At 46.2% G+C, this 17,204-nt stretch overlaps 1 long non-coding RNA gene across 1 annotated transcript; it reads left to right on the top strand.

Annotated features, from left to right (window-relative positions):
• The first annotated feature begins 7,796 nt into the window (after nt 1-7,796).
• LOC149346429 (uncharacterized) lies at nt 7,797-16,291 on the top strand. Its single transcript, XR_016292077.1, has 3 exons — nt 7,797-7,896; nt 8,373-8,430; nt 16,067-16,291. It is a non-coding gene; the product is annotated as an uncharacterized LOC149346429 (long non-coding RNA).
• Nucleotides 16,292-17,204: the final 913 nt, after the last annotated feature.

The following is a 17,204-nucleotide window of genomic DNA, read 5'->3' as shown; positions in this document are numbered from 1 at the left end:
CCGCGCGGCGGAAATGGGTCCAGCCCGGTCGCCCTCGCCGCGCCGCTTTCCGCCTCGCTCGGCGTCAAAAGCGGCCGATTGCACTTCGCTCGCCGGATTTTTGGGCAAGTGTGAACAGGCCTAGAGTGTTATGAAGACCGAGGCCTAACACTTCCTCAGACGCTGTGTGCATGGGTAGCCCAACTGTCTGTTTGACGCATTTTCTGCTTGCGGACTCCACTTTCTCTTTTTCAGCTGACTTGAGATGTAGGAAAGTGCATATCTAAGCTATGCGGCTGATCCCAACGGCTTGTACTAAACGGAGAGTATGGCTTTCCCTCATGCTCGAGTGGCGGTTACTAAAGCGGCGAATGAGTCGCATAGTTTTCTTTGAGGTTCCCTGGAGCTTTTGGATTATGTCACCATAAAACCTTATCACTACAGGCTACAAACCACTGTGTTGTCAGCTTAACTGTACTCTATGTTCTCCTCTCGCCACAGTGCACATTACGTTGCCACAGTGACCTTCTTTTCTTCGTTCCCGGCGTCGGGCCGCCGCTTTGAAGAGGGGAGTAATGCCGCGTGCTCATGAGAGAGAGCAGACGACGAGGACGCAGTGGGCCTGTTGCGTGCTTTCAAGCGCGGTTGAGGTGCCCACCGAGATGTCGAGATATGAGACCCGCTGCGCCCTTCTCTTTCGTCAGAACACAGGCTGTCACATTCCTCCACGTTAGTAGGCTTACGTGCCCTCAGCATTTTTTTTAACACCAGCGTATTTTTCAAAAGTGTGTGAAGTCTTAGACGAAACACGCTCTACATACACGCATCATAAGGAAGCCGACGCTCACTGACACCTCAGAGTACAGGGGAATGTTTCAATCTTTGCTTTGTTTTCTGGTGTTGATAAATAGGAATTCATCAGTGTTTGTTTATGGTTTGTGAGGGTTAAATGTCCCAAAGGCACTCGGTCTATGAGGGACGCCATAGTGAAGAGCTCCAGAAACTTCGACCACTTTGGGTTCATTAACGTGCACTGACATCGCACACTACACAGGCCTCTAGGTTTCCGCCTTCACCGAAATTCAACCGCTGCGGCCTGGATCGAACCAGCGTATTTCGGGTCAGCAGCCGAGTTCCATAACCACTGAGCCACCGCGGCGGCGAATTTATCAGTGTGATTATTTTTTGGCAGAAAGGTCATTGATTATGAAGTGAAAGAAAAACTAATCCAGTGCCGCCAGAGAGATCCGAACCGATGACCTCGAATTTTCGCATCAGGTGTACTAGCAAATGAGCTACGGCGGCAGCACTCCAACCTTCTTCTCTCGGGCGTATAGAGGGATGAACATTTAGAAGATAGGCGTCCCCGCTGAAACAGGCTGCTGGCAGTTTCCACCATGCTAGGCTGTTTTATACATATTTCTTTAACGGTGCTATAACAGGGTCTATAAATTTGCCATTTTTTAAATACATTTTTATACAGTTTTAATCATATGTCACTACTCCCCTGTTGAGCCACCAGTTTCCCAATCGCTTTTTGCTAACTCCCAACGCATATGGATTCATATGACAATTCTGATCTCTAAACTCTACGGCCTCAGGGCGAGTGAGTGTGCCTGCATCTACATCCGGATGGACACCATGACATTCGAGTACAAGATGTTCAATTCTTTCTATACACTTACCACACATGGCACATGTGTCATCTTCGTGGTTAAATTTCTCTTTGTAGCTTCGTGTTCTATCACACCCTTATCTAATTTCAAAGATTAGGACGCGGCCTCAGGAGGCATCAAAAACAATTTTTTTCATTTTCTGCCTGCTCTAATTTTGGCATAATTCTGCACTGTTCTTTGTTTCCAGTGAATTAATTCAGTTTTCAGCTTCTGCATTTTTAGCTGTCATTTAAAGCTTTTATCTCTGTCTGTGTCCTGCATACAGTAGTGAGTTTCCAAGTTCTTTTTCGCTGCTGTGATTCAACACTTTTTCTGTATAAGTATTTAAATACCTTAGGTACCCACCTGTTATAGTCCAATTTCCTCAGGATTTCTTCACATAATACTTTACTCCCACCTTCCTGTGCTTCGAACGTCATCCAGTCCATGTTCCCCGGTACTGCCTCATCTGTGGTTTCGCCGTCGGCACCTAGCGCTAATCTTCCACAGCTTTCTGATTTATTTCTAATCCCGGTTTAGCTTCTACCATCAGGCAAAAAACTAAAATCCGAAAGAAAGCCATGGCAGCCTTATTATTTTCCTTATACATCTCACTATTGTACGGAGATAGCCGTCGAGGCTTTCAGCGAATGCAGTTAAAAGTATATGATTCTTTATTTATTTTGTACTCAGAAATAAAGGCAGAAAAATGTGGTAGATGTACTTAAAACATGTAAATTTTTTTATTCGATCATTGTACTCTCATTGTGTCATAGTACTGTGGTTTGAAACTCCAGCGTAACTAGTTCCCGAGCTCGATGTTTTTCATCGTGTGGAAGGGTCTCTCACGTGCGCTTTTTATTGTGACCCGCATATTGTTTTGAGCGTGAAATGCGTGTATTCGATAGAAAGCATAAAAAAACTGGAAGGGAGCCTGAAGCTCCTCCGCAAGGCTATGATAGGATGGCGTTAAGGCGTTAATGCCCATATATGCGGAGTTGGTCATTCTCTACTTGACATTCATAGATTCCTGGCAGTCCTCATTAACACTCCTGGCGCATTGGTGTAGCCGTTATGCAATGCGCGCCACTGCCCTGTGGTGGCAGGTGCTGCCACTAGCGAGACATTTATGATCAAGGTTGCTCTTCGCGGGCAACCGCTCACGACCCATCATTAAGAGGCGCCTGTCATGGTGGCCAGTGTGCTCACGACCGGGTGGAGAGTTGCAAAAAATGCCAGCAATTGGTTGAGAAACTGGGGCGAAGGCAATCAAGTGTTAAAGAATTGTAAAATTGACATTTTAATTTCAGCGTGCAACATCTAGTTCAATAAACAACACCCCTAAATGTAATAGTTAAAACATACCAATTCATTATCACTTGACTAGCCCTTTAGTTAGCACGCCTTAGGTGCATTGTGGTGCACTACACCACTCACAATACTGCGCCGAAAATCTTGCGTTCTCTCTCAAAGAGCCGATTTTTGGGAAATTGCAGAGTGTTCGATGTAACACCTTTCATATATCAGTTATTTCCTTCTAGCAGTCACATTTAGGGAGGAAGTTCAATCGCTACGACAGCTTAAAATATCATAACAGCGGAGTGGGTAATGCAAACGGCGATCATATTGCCACGTATCATTGCAGTGTGTGTTCGTTCACGCTCAAGGCAGCAGGAAAGGGTCGTTATCACTTTTGTTCGTGGCGCGAGAAGCGACCAGACTAATTTCGATTGTTCGCTGCCATGAAAGGCTGCATCTAGGTTTTTCCAGATTACCGTAGATGATCTTGACCTGTTATCTGGAAGTTTCCTTGCCGGCTTTAAATTGAACGATGCCGCTAGCAGCGGGCATTCATAGACCGACGAGTGACGAGCACGTTTGTTGTTTACGCCGCTGCCGAGTGATTCAGTTCTTTTGCGGGCGCAAGTCAGCTCAAATAAAGAGCTTCGTTTACAAGACTTCTTGGTGTATTCCTGACCGCTGGACTGCCGTCACTACAACGTGACATCTGGTGGAGGTGCGGGGTAGCCTTCCATGTACCGGACACCCCCAGCAAGTCGCTACGCCGGCCCTTCCAGTCATTCACCGGAGGACTTGACTCCAGTCTACCACGCAGCCTCTTGGAGCCTCCAGCCATGACTTACGCCGCAGCAGTGCGCCGTCCTGCACCTCGACGACGGCACCTAAGCCCCTATCGCCATTAGCCAGCTGCGCTGGAGCGCCGCCCTCTCGCCCCAACTCGCCCGTCCCACGAGCGTCGCACACGGCCTAGGAAATGCGACGAGTGGAGAACTCCCGACCAGCGCCGCCAACTATGCTTCCACTGCGGAGAAGCCGGTGACATTCTCCGGTACTGCCCATACAGGAGAATGGGCATCCGAGGATTTTCTTACGACGCCCCACGACCCCGACCTGGCCTGCGACCAGCCGCAATCGAAGAGTTCTTGCGTCGGGAAGAATACTCACCGGCGAGCCGCCCATCTCGTTCTCCGTCGCCATCGTCACCGCGCTATGTATCTCCTAGCCGAGGCTACGCAGTGCGCGGACGCTCCCCCGGCCCCCGAAGGTTAAACTGAATAAAGCAGCCTCTGGAGGTGAGGTTGCTTCTGAGCGCAAGAACTAAGACCGTCCATCGACGAAAACACAAGACTATACCCCAACTACGACGACGACACCTACGACGACGGCCCTTACGACGACGACCCCTGCGACGACGACCCCTGCGACGACGACCCCTGCGACGACGACCGCTGCGACGACGACCCCTGCGACGACGACCCCTGCGACGACGACACCTACGACGACGACGACAACTACGACGACGACGACAACTACGACGACGACGACACAGCCAGACTTGAAGCTTTTACCGCGAACGCTAAAGGACTCGAAGTTCGCATTCTCCGCGTTTATTTTCATTTTAAAGCATCGAGACGATGCTTCTTCGGAAGGGGGGTAATGCCACGTATCATTGCAGTGTGTGTTCGTTCACGCTCAAGGCAGCAGGAAAGGGTCGTTATCACTTTTGTTCGTGGCGCGAGAAGCGACCAGACTAATCTCGATTGTTCGCTGCCATGAAAGGCTGCATCTAGGTTTTTCCAGATTACCGTAGATGATCTTGACCTGTTATCTGGAAGTTTCCTTGCCGGCTTTAAATTGAACGATGCCGCTAGCAGCGGGCATTCATAGACCGACGAGTGACGAGCACGTTTGTTGTTTACGCCGCTGCGGAGTGATTGAGTTCTTTTGCGGGTGCAAGTCAGCTCAAATAAAGAGCTTCGTTTACAAGACTTCTTGGTGTATTCCTGTCCGCTGGACTGCCGTCACTACAACGTGACAATATAATAAATTTGGAAAGCTGAAATATAATGTTTCAGAGAATAAACTGCAGTTCAACGGCTCTCAGAAGATGTCAAGAAGAGGAAAATGATGTTGGCGAAAAATTCGCAGATGGCATAACTTCTTGGCCAAATGCCAAGTATGTGCGCTAGCACGTCGCCTTTCATTTCGCCTTCAGTTCTAGGCTATGGTTTGAGGGTAAGGCTTCAGGCAAATATCGGCAAAATTGCTAATCGGGGACCATAGTGGTAGCACCCTAAAAACTTTTCGGGCCACTTTACCCCCTTAAGAGGGTACTGTGACTGCAGGGTGTGTTCGGGATCCATTCCACATTCTTGGAAGTATATGAAGACGACGACATTTAATGCACAGCGTGAAAGAGTGCAGGCTGATGGATTCGGACAGTAGTATAGTGCTCGCTTTTTTTGTGCATTCTACATGGTTATGTACAGAAAGGATATATACACAACAGAACTATTTACAGAGCACCTAGGTAGGGGCTACTTGGCACAAACATGATAGAAAACAACAAAGCTAAAAGGCCGGCAAGGATTTACAGCGCATCAGGAGAGGAAACCAATCCAGTAATAACTCCAATTCTTTGTAAATGTCGGTTACCTGCAGCAGCATTCGGCTAAAATGAATTCTGCGCAAAACAACAAGTTAAACGTTGCTTTCTTGCATGCGCATTTTCCAAAGGCGATGAAGTCCAATCAGAAGAATCATATCATAGGGTTTCGAGTCAGGTTGGGGAACAACAAGGTAGCGCACACTGTAGGAATATAGTAGAAAATCTTTCTGTAGCGTCCTCTGCAGCACATCCAAAAAAAATTGCGTATTTGCAGTCTATAAAACAATGTTCAATTGTTTCAGGCACATTGCACAAGCATCAGTTTAATTAAGACACAAAAAAGTTTTTCCTATCGAGCCACGTGTTGACAGGTATATAGTTTCGGCGTGCAATTATAGAAAAATGTTTTGGTGCAAGGAGGAATTGGCATTTTACGCACTGGCTTCAAAACATCATGACCCATTAGCCCAAAGTAGACAGAACGGTACAGTGGGGGCGGGAAGAGCGTCGTTATAAAATCTCTGTAAAAAAAAAAAAAAGTACAGTGCTTTGTGCACTGGCTAGCAAAGCTGATCTGTTCGCCCCGTCTCGTGATCGAAACCTGGGCGCGGCGCAGTCGCAGATATCCTTATTTTATTTCGGAAGGTCTAGCTAGCTTCAGCTAGACTGCCTATTTTTTTTAGTTTGGAGGCCTTCTCGCTAGCGCAGTAAAATAATAGTTACCTAAATATTCTTGTACTTTCCAAATTAGCCTACTGAAGAGAACCTAAAAAATGGTATCTTACGTCCTACGAAGAGGGGTAAAAAAAAATGTGTGGTTCAAATCCATCGGTGTCCTACGGATTTGAACGTGTGCCTTGCACGCCTAAATGTCTTTTCCATATTCGCCCGGGTAACCCTCGACTTTCCTACGGACTTGAGAATTTTCCTTGCCTGGTCCTCTGATTGGCGCGGTCAAAATGTTAAGCAAATATAGGTGTTGCATCCCCCCCCCCCCCTTGCCTTCCCGACCAGGCCAAACATATTAGCTTTGGCGGTTTTCAATCTCTGTATGCACGTTTAAATTAAGCCACGAAAAGTATTAAACTGATGTAACAATTTTTTTTTTCAAGTTATTCCGAAAGGCCGGGTGACACAGCGGGGGATCTTTGCTGTTGGTTTGAAGAAGATTGCGTGGTAGTTTGTCTTTGACCATGCTAAATATCAAAAAAATTACACTTCGCCAATATAACCTAGCGAATCGTTCTTACTTTTTGTAGCATTGTTATTTTCATGCCTCAAAGCAAAATGCCCAGCTAAAACACCGCAAAGTGGTACAAATGTGGGGGCGGGTAACGGAGAAATTTTGGCATGGTACAGTTCTCTGACCATTTAGTTCATTTTGTTCGCTTTTTAAGCCGGCTTCATTCGTTTCTAACTCTTCTCCAAGCTATGGCAATCATTGGCGAGTGATTTCTTCCTGTCTGTATTATGTTGACTCTTGCTGGGCTTAATTATAGGCTAATGCCAGGGGCAAGATGATCCAGCGGAGCATCGTTTCGAAGTTTCTGACAAGAATGTGGTCAATAATCTAAAAAAATGCTTGCCTGTGCTGCCTACACACGTATCTCAATTCATTTTTCATTGAACGCGACACTAAATATCATCGTGCGCACTGGGTGATAGCAGCTCTGTCTTCACTTGGCCTCAGTGCGTACTGCTCTGCTTCTAGCCCATCGCTGAGCCCACTGAACTTTCGTAGCTAATGAAAAGGCCGTGGCTCATTTCATTTCTGCGTACTATGGACCGGATCAGTTTTTTACTCGAAGCCGCATGGGGCAAAACGATTCAGTCCGTATAATGAAATTTTCTCTGTTTAACGCAGACGAACGTCGCGCTCCCCAATTTAGCTTGCAGCCATGGAAAATGTCGGAATTTGAGAGCAGTCTGATGTTACGTGTGGGGCTGGCAGGCTTTTAGGACACGCCGGGCAAGTATTCTGTAGTTGTTAAAGGTCTGGATGTTGTTCGGAAAACTCAATTTTTCCTCATGTCAACCTGGGAACTTTGACTCCACGGGAGAATAATAAGAGTTCAGAAATTTGCAATCACGCTTCGTCAGACGAACGTGTTCCCCTCAACTCACCTGCCACAATATTATATACGTTGGTGCTGAGTCGCATTCACCGCACACAGGTCGGACAGGTCAATTTGGGAAACGGGAGATTAATGACTCAGTTGTCAGTCTGGCCCTTGTCAATGTTTGAGGATATGCTTTTCCCTCCTGCTATACGGTATTCAAAAGACCGTGTGTGGGAACCATGCTTTGTAGGAGGCTGCTGAAGCACCTGTACGCCATAGCGCGGAGAAAAAGGTAGGCAGTACTCATGTGGCTAAAGTGTCTATTGAATGCAAACGAACAGCTTTATCCTAAAAGAGTTTGTAGCCTCTAAACAATTATCTATTAACTCGGAGGAGCTTATCAAGTGCAACTCTCATTGCGTGTCGTTGGGATGTATGAGAAGACGTTGCATTCACATAAATATCGCTTTCATGTACTTGCACCGCAAGTGATAACAATTTTTTTAGCTTTAATCTTTTCTGTGTTTTGGATCTTTTTAAATTCTCAAGATTTTGACTATTTGCCGGTGATTGTACGCTAGTTATAGGCATCTGAACGTTAAATGGTATCAGCATTAAACGACACAAAAAAAACTCAACAGCACATACTAAGGACGCCAGTGAAAACACAGGTATCAAAGAAGCGGACTCCTCATCCCATCTTTTACCTAGTTCATAAACACATGTGCAGCTGATGTAAGTAGTTGACATTTTTGTGTGCTTTTTCAGTTAACGAGAAAAATGGGCCGCTTTTCTGCTTACTTCCTCTACATCGTTGTTATCACAAGTAAGTCCACAGACTGCCAATTTTGCGCCTCTCATTCTCTTAACATTTTTCTCTTGATATCAAGTTTGGAAGTGCAGTATACAGAGCACGCTGCTGAAATGCCAGAGCATTGCAGCTCTTATGGGAGCACATGTAAGGCTATTGCTTTCATGGCATTTACTGTATAAAGCGAGAGCTTCTGCTTTTGATAGCTAAGACTTATGGACAAAGGCCCACAATGATGACACGAGCTGAAAACACTTAACCCTCCTCATTGCAATTTGTAAGATCGAAGAATATGCGATGTCTCACACCAGCAATGAATAACTCTATTTAGTTTTTCCTGTAAACTTTGAGGTTAGTGCTTGTTTGTTATCACTGGAGCATTTCTGCTTACTACACATCAGTTAGGGTGTGCATTTGAGCTTCACTACATAAATGTGTCGGTCTGTGTTTTTTTTAACAGAGTTATTTAAATTTTCGGTGTGTATAGCTTGCTGTGGATTCCAGAAGAAAGGTTACATACACATAATCTGACTTAAGAACCCACTGTTGATACGGTCAGCACAAGCCAACAATTTCGAAGCCACAAAGAAGCAATAAATTCAATTCAGTTCAAGGTTTTTTTGGTTCCTTGTAGAATAGAAAAGGGAAAAATAATTGTTAGGACCCTTAGCCAAAGGCTAGCAAATGGGTCCAAGTCAAACGTGTAATTAAACAGGCACTGTATATATGTCCTCAACAAATCGCAAATTACTCAGGTATTCTCTATTAACTCTTATCCCCAACTCTTCCCATTTGAGGCCCCGGAATACCTCCTGTAAACAGGCGGTGAATAGCATTGGCGAGATCGTGTCTCGCTGCCTGACACCTTTCCGTGTTGTAATTTTATTGCTGACTTTATAGAGAACTATAGTAGCTATGCAATCGTTATAAAAATATTCCAATATTTTCATATAACACTCTTCCACACCCTGACTCCGCAATGCCTGCATGACAGCTGATGTTTCCAATTAGTCAAATGCTTTCTCGTAATCAATGAAGGCTATATAAAGGGTTGCCTTGCTAAGCCGCTTAAGACATGAACTGCAAAGCATAATGAATCAGTTAGACAGGCAGCGCAGAACGGTGGGGCTAAAATTTAACATGCAGAAAACCAAAGTAATGTTCAACAGCCTAGCAAGAGAACAGCAGCTCGCAATTGGTAGCGAGGTGCTGGAAGTAGTAAGAGAATATATCTACTTAGGGCAGGTAGTGCCCGCTGACCCGGATCATGAGAGGGAAATAACCAGAAGAATAAGAATGAGGGGCAGTGCATATGGCAGGTTCTCTCAGACCATAAATGGCAGTTTACCAATATCCCTGAAGAGAAAACTATACAACAGCTGTATCTTACCGGTACTCATCTATGGGGGAGAAACGTGGAGACTGACGAAGTTGGTTCAGCTTAAGTTAAGGATAACGCAGCGAGCTATGGAAAGAAAAATGATAGGTGTAACGTTAAGAGATCGGAAGAGGGCGGAGTGGGTGAGGGAACAAATGTGGGTTAATGACAACCTAGTTGAAATCAAGGAGAAGAGTTGGGCTTGGGCAGGGCATGTGATGCGACGGCATGATAACCGCTGGTCCTTAAGGGTAACGGAGTGGATTCCAAGAGAAGGCAAGCGTAGCAGGGGACGGCAGAAAGTTAGGTGGGCGGATGAGATTCAGAAGTTTGTGGAGATACAGTGGCCGCAACTGGCAAAGGACAGGGTTAATTGGAGATGCATGGGAGAGGCCTTTTCCCGGCAGTGGGCGTAGACAGGCTAATGATGATTATGATCACGATGTATATATGTAAGGATACAAACTAGAATATTCAATATGCAAGAGCAAGGGGTACATAGATATTTACAACGCATAATATTGCACACATGAGTACACTATAAGTATAGCTCTATAGATACATAGAAAATACTAAAAACCGCACTATATGTACATGGGAAATACGCCTTATAATTCGAAACACTTATCGAAGATGTTATAATTTCTAAATATTGAATAGCAAGGACTGTAAATAAAACTTCACTACTGCAAAAAAATTGTATGCAGTTTTCACTTGCAATGGTAAACTGTTCAATATTTTGGTGCCCCTGTGTTGGAGTCACCGATCCCCATGCACCTTTTTTTGATGGGGGTAAATTAAAATTACCTGCCAATGCATTTCTATTGGTGCCTGACCAGGAGTAGAGTAGTGACGCATGGAAAGGATGGTTGTTTCTGAGGGACAGTATTCATAGCACTGGCCATATTTATTTCACGAAGTGTGTCAAACCGCAATGCCTGTAATTTATGAAACAATACCTTGATTGGGTGGTCATAGCTGGAGTTTGTAAGCATTCGAAAAACTCGTTTTTGTAGCTGCCTTAGTGGTTGAAGATATGTCGGGTATGTCCATTCCCAATAGTCTATACAACATGATAAGTGGTTTTGAATAAATGCATAATATAACATTCTTAATACCTAATCCTCCAAATAATTTTTTGCATGTAGTAGTGTATGACAGCCAGGTGATAGCTTCGCGAAGCCTGAGTTTATGCGCGCTTGCCAAATCAAGTGGTTATCTATTATTATTCCAAGTTACTGGAATAACCCAACCCTTTCAATTTCGCAATTTTTCATTTTTATTTTAATATTTGAGGTCATTGATCTACGCCGGTAGCGGATTACAGTGAGTTACAGGTCACAGATGTGATACAAAGACAATAATAAGGAGGAACAGCAACACAGGAGCGATCATTACCACAACGTTAGAGAATAATTTCAGGAGTAGTATATGTAGTAGGGCAGCAGGTGTACAAGAGAAAAAGGTGGAAGGAATATTTAATCTCCGCCTTGAGGTTATGATGCGATAGCTCAATGGGCAATTCCCATATATGCGAAACTGGTCACTGTCTATGTCACATTCATACATCTCTCGGAGCGCTCATACCACTCCTGGCTCAGGGGTGCAGCGTTTCGTCGATATGCCACTGCGCTGCAATGGCAGGTGCTCCGTCTGGACGTGTCGTCGGGACGTACAGTCCAAACATTAATTCACCTGACGACTGTCACAGTGGGCAGTTTGATCACTATGCGATAGGCAGGTAACGTGCCGCAAGGTCACGTTACGTAGGTGGCCCATCTGCCCTCGAGGTTGTGTCTGCGGGCATTTTTCCTGGATTTTTCGGTCACGGTCACCGACGACGCCGACATCAGGTTTTTTGCGACACGAGCTCTTAATCACATATGTTCCATAAACAAAATTAACATTTTTGTGGTTAAATATTAACGCGGCAGCGTTAAGCAACTCGTTCTGCAGAATATCTTTCCTGCCTTGGCACTGTGATCGAAAATGATCCCGGATACGCTCATATGGGATGGGCTGAATAATGTCTATATATAACAGACTTCGATTTGGTTGAAGGCGGGTGCAAGCATGTTGCCGGTATCTTAAAACATTTTATGACACCTTTTAGGCTGATATAGCGACTAACGAAAATAATACAATAGCGAGCACCGGTCATGAAGGCATATCCAACGAAGAGATAGAGGTGTGGTGATTGCCCCCTCGGTGGCGGCGTGAGGAAAGTTGGCATCTGTGCCCTAGGGGTCATGCCCAGGGGTTGTACAATGGCACTCCCGCTTCTCAGCCTTTCTTTTTTTGCACATGTCAGTGAACAGTTTTAAATTATAATGCAGGAATAAGCGGTTGTAACGTACTATCGGCCGGAAAAAAAATGGACCACCGTTCAGGGTAGCGGAGCGGCTGTGGGGCCGCACAGGGGCGCTGTTATCTCGCGCAGTTCGCTGGCAGCCAGAGTGCCCCGAGTGACGACAAACTTCACCCTCGCCCTCGCGCAGGGGCTTGTCAAGGGTGTTGGCTTGTCACGCTTGATAAATATCTAGTGTTGCGTTCAGCTGCTCTGCTGTTGACGGCCCCGACGAAGGGGAGCGCGCATCGCCTATTCATCGAGCACATCGGGCTGTGGCAGATCAGTTAGACAGCCGCAGTCCGTCAAACCGCGGCTGTGGGAAGAAACGAGTCGGAGTTTTGTTTTTGGTTGTCCTTTGATATTGCCCTCATGTTAGATGTTACTTCTAATCTCCTGTACCCACCCTAGCCGGATTTCAGGCAACGCGGTCCAAGACGCCGCATCGGCAGCCACCGTGACAGGCGCTTTTCCCCGCAAGTGTGATAACAGAGACGGCGAACTTCTCTGCGGGCGCTGCTTCTCTTTCGAAGCTGTCGTATTGGCACTGTCTTTGCAATAAGCTTGATATTCTGTTCAGCAAAACATCTGCAGTTTTTTTTTTAAATTGGGGTCTACGATACGTAGTCATTGACGATAATTTCTTTACAATAGTTCAGTCCCGAAAAGATTCTTAGGAAGACGAATCACAAAAAATATTGTCAGTGATGAAATTTATTTTCGAAAGCAGATTAAATACCTCATTGGAATTCTTCAGAGTTACCTTAGTGAGACGAAAAGTTGCCGTCTGCCGCGATGACTGGACTTAGTCGTCTTTGGCATAGAGTCATATAGTGCCGCCACTAGGTCTGGACGTCGGCGCAGGGCTTCCCATTCCTCGTTGATGGCATGCCAGAGCTGGTCAGCTGCGCCACCACAAAGGCGCCGTGAGGAAAGTTGTTTCTTCATGACTCTGCAGATGATTTCGATGGGGTTGAGGTCAGCCCCGTTCGGCGGCCACGCGAGCTGACGCACGGCGCAGCGCTCAATAAGGTAGCTTACAGCACGCGCATTCTGCAAGGGGGTTGCGGTCGTGCTGGAACACGTGGAAGCCGTCCGGAAACGGTCCATCCAGGACGTAGGGAATCATGTGACCGGTAAGGATCTCGCAGTACCTCGGCCCGGTGAAAGAGCCCTCGATCCGCAGGAGTGGAGCGAGGCCGTCCCATCTGATGGCACCCCAGGCGCTGACTGAACACCGGCCACTGCTGAGCACGTTGTGGGTGCACTCAGGGAGATCCCTGTGCATAGGACAGCAAAAGATTTTCCAACAAACATTAGCATATGTCGGCTTCCAAACTTAAATTAAGTAGCGCTAACATAACAAATTCAACACTCTGCTGAAGCTTCTGTTCGGCAGGAGAGAATAACCTAATTCGTATTCGATACTGAATCTACGTCAAATCAAACAAAAGGGAAAAACGAGGCTGCGCTATATTCTCAATACTACGATGTGTTGCAAAGCATACTTCATTAGCTGTAAGAATGACCGGTCATACCTGCTGTTGAGCGGGCGCCACACACGTTGCTGCTGGTCCCAGCGCGTGCAGAATGTGGACTCATCCGAGAAAATCCCTTCCCGCCACTCCTCTGGAGACCACTGCTGGAAGGCTCTGACGAAACTGAGTCTCTCTTCTCTGTGGTTTCTTGTGAGGTGCGGCTTTTGAGCCTGGTTCTCGCCATCTGGATCTAATGGTGTCGCAGGAGCAGCTCATCCCAAGTTCGTCACGAACCTCCCTGGCGTTCAAGAAGGGGTCTAGAACTCCTGCAGCAACGATTAACTCATCTTCTTCAAGCGCAGTACTCCTTGGCCGTTCACTGCGCTCAGCATCGGAAACTCTGCCGTGTTCGTCCCTGTGTGCTCTAAAAATACGGCTCACCGCTGTTCTTGTCCTTCCGGTACGGCGACAGATTTCACGCTGAGGGGCGCCTTCTATGCCCAGTCGCACGATCTGCCTTCTTTCCTCGATTGGAATCCTTGGTGGCATTCTTGCGAAATACCGAATGAATACATTTCTGACAATATTATTCCTAGCGGAAAGGCCCCATTTTGCCGTAAATTCTGAATAAATGGTCTCTAATGATCTGTCAATAAAGGATGTTGTTGATACACACTGCTGCTGCAACAAAACTTTCTGAGTCAGCACCAAGGACTTACAATCATCGCCATCGGCCCGATTATGCCAATTCCATGACGGCATTCCCGCAAGAGCTGCTGCACTGTATTTTAGCTTGGTTGCTTATCTAACCTCACCACTCCATTGTAACCCTTCCCCCAAACTATTCCTTCTTCTTCGCCCCCGCCGCGGTGGCTCAGTGCTTACGGCGCTCGGCTGCTGGCCCAAAAGACGCGGGCTCGATTCCGGCCACAGCGGCCGAATTTCGATGAAGGCGAAATTCTAGACGCCCGTGTGCTGGGCGATGTCAGCGCAGGTTAAAGAACCCCAGGTGGTCGAAATTTCCGGAGCCCTTCACTACGGCATCCCTCATAGCCTGAGTTGATTCGGTAAACTAAACTAAACTAAACTAAACTAAACTAAACTAAACTAAACTAAACCCTTCTTCGCATAATATGTGCTGCCAAGGCCAATGTATCACCCTGTGATTTCAAGTTCAGTATCAGCCACTAGAGTTTCTTCAACAAGCACCCTAAGTGCTTTGCTTTCACATCGTTTCCCTAGTGTTTACCTTGGCGTACACCCTGCAGTTTTGAATGTAATTTTGCGGTTAATTTACTCACTCTTTGTTGTTGTATGAAATAGGTGCGCGGTAGCAAGATTCTCGTAAAAATTCTATCTCGTTTTTTTTTTTTCAGCAGCAGACTGACACTAAAACGGGAAAAAATATAAGTTAGGTTCCTGTAGGAGTTTCTCAACGGAAATGAATTATAATCTTCAAGTTCCCGTCAAGAAACATCATTTCGCGCTCCCTGAAGATCGAAGCGTTCTTCAGTCGCGTAGCCGAGATATTTTACTGGTCAGTGTTTTGTAAGACAACATGAAGCCAGTCTATAATTACAACGCCAATTGCCAAAGCCAGGTGGAACTGCGAATATCCGCGCTGTGTGTAGCCCGTCTCGCCGAGTCAGCGGAGACTTCAGAGCAGTGTCGCATAGTTGAGAGCGGTAAAACTACGAGCCGGACAACAGAGTGGCAGCGACATCATCTAAGGGTGAGAGAAAACGAAGATAACCCGGTTTCTGGCTTTAATTCTGGACATTTGTACTAAGAAGTGGCAGTTTGTATGAAATCGTCCAAATAATTTGGCTACTGAGAGAGGCACACATATATGATCCGTTTGGAACCCAATCTAAGGTCCGGCGACTGTTTTGGCGACCGTTTTCAGCCTCGCAGCCGGAGCAACCAGCCGTTCTGGCAACCTTGGTTAGGTCACATGACCTTTAAGCATTATTGGAAGCTGCTCCCCAAAATTTGAGGAAGCTGACCACCGTGACAGGTGTCGGTTAAATTAATCATTGGTAGCAAGAGGTTGCCAGGGAAGAGCAACCTCTTGCAACCGGGTGGAGCACCGGGTGGAGCACCGGCCAGTGCAGGCCAGCGGCACATCGTTGAACCACTGCGCCACGGCGCCAGGAGTGGTATGAGGATTTAAATAAAGAATGACGAATTACGCATACATAGCCATTGACCCATTATCGACATCGCGTCATACTCTTAAGGATGAGCTTAAGTGTCCCCGCCAGTTTTTGATCCTGAGCCTGTGCAAAATTTCTTTCAGATGTATTTACATAACACTAGAGCATCGCGTTCATTTGTTCCCTGCAAAACATCCGCAATGATATTCATGGGTCTTTCGACAAACCTTCCTGACACGAGTGTAAACTTACATATGTTGTAGCTCTTCATTAACAGGCTTTTTTTTTTCAGTGACTGCGCTCCTGGCATCCCAGGAAGTGGCCGCATTGGCTGCTCTCAACTACGGTTCCGAAATGGCGCAGAAATACTGGAACAGCCGCTCAGAGCCGGAACCCCGACCGACCGCTTGAAGGCAATAACGTGCTCTGCAGGAAAAACAAAAAAAAAACGTGAGGAGATAAAGCTGCCTGAGGCTTTCTGGCATGGGTTACTCGATAGAACCACGAGAAGACGTCTCCTCACGCTATATTCAATGTACCGGGCTCTGAGAATGAGTAAATAAATAATAGATATTTCTCGAAAGACAAATGGTTGTTATCATGAGTAGAACGAGAAAGCTATTATAAAGCAAGGCGGACAGAATCTCCTGGGGCGGGCCAGAATAATAAATTTTCCCTTGCTAAACATTATAGCCGTCGCTAATTCATAAGAATATCGTCTGTTACCGACAGCCTACTAGTTAGTCTTCTCCACTCAGAACAATCAGTATACAGGGTGTCCTAGCTAACTTGGGCCAAGTTTTATAAACTAAGCGTTCTTCAGAACTGAAATCGCGCGGATGTTGTTAGGGTTTATCTACAGTTACAGTGCCATTTTTTCCATCCTCCTATTTGAATAATTAGTCGAGATAAATAGATTAACTTTTTAAAAATAGCTTGAAACGTTCAGGCGTTAATAGGCAAGCCGTGGAGCTCCACAAATATTGTCCAAACCAGGAACTTCCAGCGAAATCGACTCAGCGTGGCTATTATAATTCGGTAAAAAAAACAGCCCGCGGAGTTTAAAAAACACCACGTGAAAGCACGCTCCGTGCGCCCGAATGCGCCGCGTTACAGCGCTCTCATCCAAGCTTTGTAAAGAACATCACTCGCTTCGCGCCTTTCGTGCTGCCCAAGACAGGGCTTCGCGTTGTGCTTGGTTCCAAGATAAGCGCCTGTGGGTTCGGGCGGCAGTTTAAAGCGCGGCTTCCGTTTTTCATCGTGCTTCACACGATGTTATCAAGCTTGTTATATGAGTCTTTGCTTGTTGGGATCTCGCTCCGAAATTCGAACTCCTCAGATTGTCATCGTTCATCCGCATGCATTCTGCTAACGTGAGAGCGCAATTATCGCCGCATAAACGGGAGCCGCGCGTTCTTTCAACTGCCGCC

The sequence above is a fragment of the Amblyomma mixtum genome, chromosome 4 (genome assembly GCF_055824585.1).
Source record: "Amblyomma mixtum isolate Tamu chromosome 4, ASM5582458v1, whole genome shotgun sequence".
Lineage (NCBI taxonomy): Eukaryota > Metazoa > Arthropoda > Arachnida > Ixodida > Ixodidae > Amblyomma > Amblyomma mixtum.
Note: the sequence above shows the minus strand (reverse complement) of the source record. Positions and strands in the feature narration are given on the sequence as shown.